Source organism: Echinops telfairi, unplaced genomic scaffold (genome assembly GCF_000313985.2).
Source record: "Echinops telfairi isolate 266 unplaced genomic scaffold, ASM31398v2 ScPeMD7_5868;HRSCAF=6743_0, whole genome shotgun sequence".
NCBI classification, from domain to species: domain Eukaryota; kingdom Metazoa; phylum Chordata; class Mammalia; order Afrosoricida; family Tenrecidae; genus Echinops; species Echinops telfairi.
The window spans coordinates 10,916,155-10,921,950 of NW_022109767.1; positions in this window are offsets into that span (position 1 = coordinate 10,916,155).

The window sequence follows — 5,796 nt, forward strand, 5'->3', positions numbered from 1 at the left end:
GGGGCTGGGGTGGGGGTGAGGGGGTGGGGGGAGTACATTTAATTCCTGTCTTAAGGAAGAAATTCAACCATCAGTATTGTGATTACAGTTCATTTACATGGATAAAAAGGAAAACAGGCACATTTTGATTACAAATCATCTTCAACATAAAAATGGGCTTTTGAACACCGAGATGTGCATTTTGGGATGACTGTGAGATATCTGATATTGCTTTACCCTTCTGTCGTGCTCATGTGCTAAATACCATCATTGTGTCCAAGCATGAATTATTAGCAAGCTCATTGAGAAATTTAATTTGCTGTGCACTGTGTTTGCCCATGAGCCTTTTGAGATTCAGTAAGTATTGCTTTCATTCGTGAACTGCATCTCTGACTTGTTTTTTCCTGTGTGAAGTGGCCTGGTTGTTGTGTTAAGGTCTCTTTAAAATTTTGATCTCTGTGTATTTTTAAAATACCTTATTATAAAAATTTTAAACACTTATAAAATAAGAGAGTGTTAAAGGAATCCAGATGTACCAATCACTTATACGTGATGTTTCGGCCAATGATTGTCATATTGCTAGTTTTGCATCATCTTTGATTCTTGCTAACACATTCAAAAACATACATCATATTTGCCTTTAACTACTTTGGTACGTATCTTTATAAAAAATGGCATTTGATTAAATAACCAAAGTGCTATTCTCATACCCCACAAAATGAATAATAATTTCTTAATTGTCATCTACTATCTAAGCCATACTCAAAGTTGCTTCATTTGGCCCCCCAAATCTGCTTCCAATTGGTGTGTGTGAGTCAGGACTCAAATCCTCCCCACATCACATTTCAACTCAACCACTCACTGCCATGGGGTAAGCTCTGACCCACAGGGACCCTCTAGGGCAGGCAGAACCATTCCTGTGAGTTTCTGAGACTGTAACTCTTTATGGGAGTAGAAAGCCTCATCTGTCTCCTGCAGAGCACCTAGCGATTTTGAACTGCTGACCGTGAAGTTAGCAGCCCAACATGTAACCCACGGTGTCATCAGGGCTCCTACACATTTCACTTAGTTTATTATTATTATGTACAGCTCTTATAGGAAAACTTGTCCCTCCTCTTCACATACATTGATATTTTGACCTTTTACAATAATGGTTTCATAGGCTGTGGAGACAAGAAACCTATGTAGTTCAAGCCTTTCTTGAAGGTCAACGGATACTTGAACTTGGTTTAATTCTTTTGGAGAAAGCATTTATATAACCAGTGAGGTTTTTCATAGCCTTACAAATGCTGCTTTACAATCTATTTTTGGAAACACATCTGCCCACCGCCAAGACAGAGCATTACTCCCTCCACACAAAAGTGTGGGATTTCCTTGTTTGAAAAAAATAGTCGTTTTAAAAGCCATCTTTCGCCCACTTGTCCCAGAATTTTGGCAAGTTCTCTAGGAAACGCTGCCAAAATTACAAAGCAATGCCTGCAGAGCTACCTGGAAAGGAGAGCTTCCCAGGAAACAGAAAAGAATCCATCCATCTGCAAATGCTTCATGCGGAAACCCAGTTCCTCCCAGTGCACATGGAGGCACCTCCCCGGGGGGTGGGGTGGGGGGTGGGGGGGAATGTAGAAGTTGTTTTCTTTCCATCTTCAACATTCTCCCTCCACCAAAAAACGTAGTTGTCTCAGAGACAACTACAATGGGTGCTGGCAAAAATCCTGTGTCTAATGAGACCCAGAGGAGGCTGCCATGGTTCTGTGGTAGAATTCGCAGCCTCTGCGTGCGAGACTTGGGTTCAATCCTCGACCAATGTACTTCATCTCAACCAACTGTCTGAGCAACACAGCAACACAGAGGTTGCGTGTTGCTGTGCTGGTGAACAGGTTTCAGCAAAACTTCCAGATTAAGACAGACAAGTGAGGAAGACCTAATAAACTTCCCCTAAAGCTCCGTGAGTATAAACCTCATGGATCTCATTAGAATGATCCACAACCAGTCATAGGGGTGGCTGGGACAGACAGGGAGTTTCATTCTGCTGTGCATTGGGTCCCCAGGAGTCCCAAGTGGACTTGAGAGCAGCTAGCAGCAGCAGCAGCCGCAGGAGGAGTAACTGTGAAAATAATAGCAGTTGAATGGCATCATTCATAATCCCTATATAAAGAATGATGACAATGATAGTTAAAATGCAGACACGCACATACTGAATCTTCTTCCAGTACAGTCTGAAGAAATGGAATGGGAGTGGTACGACCTCCTTTGGCTACAGAAGGGAGAAGGAGTACTCAATTCTGCACCTGCTCGAGGATAATTCCTGCGAGGCAGAGGTGTGATTCAAATGATCAGCAGTTCAAAACTACTAGCAGCTCTGTGGGAGAGCAACTAGGCCAGCGGTTTCCAACCTGTGGGTTGAGACCCCTTTGGGGGTCGAACAACCCTTTCACAGGGGTCGCCTGATTCATAACAGTAGCAAAATGACAGTTAATGAAGTAGCAACAAAAACAATTTTATGGTTGGGCGGTCACCACAACATGAGGAACTGTATTACAGGGTCGGCATTAGGACGGCTGAGAGCCACTGCACTAGGCTTTCTACTCCCGTACAGTGACAGTGGGTCACCACGAGTCAGCATGATTTGATGGCCCTGAGTCATCAGGGAAACTATGCATTGACAGCAACTCAATGACAGTGGGTTTTTCATTAGGGAAACTAGCTCTGGGCTGAGCTGAGTGGTCGCTGTCTCAGAAGTTCACAGGGACAGTTCTATCCCACCCTATAAGATTGAATTGACTCGATGGAGTGAGTTTGTTTTTTTAAAAATATATTTTAATATAAGATTTATGTATTTTTTATAATCATTTTATTGGGGGCTCATACTTCTTATCACAATCCATACCTGCATCAATTGTATAAAGCACATCTGTACATTCCTTACCCTCATCATTCTCAAAACATTCGCTCTCCACGAAAGCCCCTGGCATCGGCTCCTCATTTTTCTCCTTCCTTCCCCACCCTCCCTCCCTCATGAACCCTTGATAATTTATAAATTATTATTTTGTCATATCTTACCCTGTCCGCTGTATCCCTTCACCCACTTTTCTGTTGTGCATCCCCCTGGGAGGGGGTTATGTGTAGATTATTGTAATTGCTTCCCCCTTTCTCTCCCCCACCTTCCCTTTACCCTCCTGGTATTGCTATTCTCATTATTGTTCCTGAGGGGTTTATCTGTCCTGGATTCCCTGGGTTTCTAGCTCTTATCTGTACCAGTGTACATCCTCTGGTCTAGCCAGATTTGTAAGGTAGAATTGAGGTCATGATAGTAGGGGGGAGGGAGCATTAAAAAACTAGAGGAAAGTTGTTATGTTTCAATGGTGGTATACTTCACCCTGACTGACTCGTATCTTCCTTGTGACCCTTCTGTAAGGGGATGGCTAATTGTCTACAGATGGACTTTGGGTCTCCACTCTGCACTTCCCCTCATTCACAATGATATGATTTTTTGTTCTTTGAAGCCTGATACCTGATCCCATTGACACCTGGTGATCACCCAGGCTGGTGTGCTTCCTCCATGTGGAGTTTGTTGTTTCTCAGCTAAATGGCTGCTTGTTTATCTTCAACCCTTTAAGGCCCCTGATGCTATATCTTTTGATAGCCGGGCACCATCAGCTTTCTTCACCACATTTGCTTGTGCACCCAATTTGTCTTCAGTGATCGTGTTGGTAAAGTAAGCATCACGGAATTCCAGGTTATTAGAATAAAGTATTCTTGCATTGAGGGAGTACCTGAGTAGAGTCCCAATGTCTGTCTGCTACCTTTATACTAAACCTAGAAATATGTGCACGTAGATCTATTTCCTTAATGTCATATATAAGTATATTTACATGTGTACATGCCTGTATTTAGAACTCTAAGAATATGAATATCCTTCACCTCCCAGTTCTTTTCTCTATTTCCTTTTAGATCAGCGGTTCGCAACTTGTGGGTCTCGACCCCTTTTGGGGTCAAACAACCGTTTCACAGGGGTCGCCTGAGACCATCGGAAAACACCTATTTCAAATGGTCTTAGGAACCGAGACACCGCTCCTCTATCCTTCTCCAGGAGGATCTGCCCACATGCAGATACGTCCACGTACAAGTACCCTGCATGAGGACTGGACCCATGCTACACCATGCTTTAAGACAAAATTTCATTTATTTGTTATTAGAAATAAATATTTCACAATATAATTACATATTGTTTTTGTGATTCATCACTAAGCCTTAATTATGTTCAATTTGTAACAATGAAAATACAGCCTGCGTATCAGATATTTACATGACGATTCATAACAGTAGCATAATTACAGTTTTCAAGTAGCAATGAAAATAATTTTATGGTTGGGGGTCACCACAACATGAGGAACTGTTTAAAGGGTCTCGGCATTGGGAAGGTTGAGGACCTTTCAGAAGCAGGTTGCCCACCTGATTTCCAGGCATCTCTGGATTCAGAGGGACACTCTTTCAGTTAGCAGTTAAGTACTTGCCATTTGCACCACCCAGAGACTCTAAAATGTAGGCCATGTTATCAGGAGAGGGTTTTGAACAATGGAATAGTATGTATGATCAAACGATGCAATATCATGTCATGAAAATCATTCTGGAAGCTGGAAATAGGAGGGCGCTTCAGAAGTTTTTAGATAATTATCCATCATCTTTGTATTTCATATTCCCACAAACTTATTGTGTGACGATGAGACAGAGCAAGGAAGATTCTGTAAGGATGTTTCAGTAGTCCAAAGGGGGGAGACAGGAGTATGCACAGAACTAGATTGCCTGCATCTCCCCCACCCCTGCCCCCTGTGCCCTCGGGGCTGGCGTAGCCTCTTTTGCTCAGTAATATATCCAGAGGGCTTAGTGAGATGTCTGTCACACAGTAGGCCTTCAGTCCCCATTTACCGAGTAGTTTGAAACCACCAGCCTCCCTCTGCAGGAGAAAGAGGTGGCCTACCCCTATAAATAGTTCCAGTCTCAAAACTTACACAGGCAGTTCTACCCAGTCCTTTAGGGTTGCTGTGAGTTGGGAATCCATTTGATGGTAGGAGGGAGAGAAGAATGGATGGATGAAGTTGGCTTGCAACAGAAAGGGGAGTGGGTGCGGTGCAACAAGCCTTTCACAGGTACCGGGACGCGTGAAGAAGTGGCATCAGTTGATCCCCACTTCAGAGTCCCATGCCCACACACTGGCACTAGCCGGAGACAGAACTGACCTCTCCCACACTGCCCTGACCCCAATTGTAGCCTCTGTCTTTGGAGCACAGGGCTCCTCACTTCACGTGTGCCCCCGGTAGGCCCGCCACCTCAAATTCCAGCGAATGCCTTTATCAAGGAATGGATTTCCCACTTCTAAGCAAACCCGAGATTCTCCAGCCCCAAACTCTGAATAGCAGGCGTCTTTTGTGCTCCTCAAAACGCCTGACACACAGCAGGCGCGCAAGAAGCACTTGTTGAACCGAACCGAACCAATCGGATGCGCCCAATTCACCCCAGGCCGCGGAGCCTCCATTAGGCAGGCGGGCAGAGCGCGATGCTACTCAGTTCTTACGTCAGCGCGAGGGGGCCGCCCAGCCCTCCGGCGCCCCTCCCGCGCCCGGGGAAGTGGAGGGGCCGCTGTCTGCGAACGCACGCTCTCTCGGTGCTCGGGTCACGGGCGGCTCGGTAGTTCTCGGTTCCCCACAAGCACCTTACAAGGCCGCCGCACGCTGCGTGTGCCGCCGCGCGGGGCGGGGCGCCGGGTTTCGGTGGAGGCGCATTGCATTCCGGGGGGCAGGCCTGCCCGCGCGCCCGGCG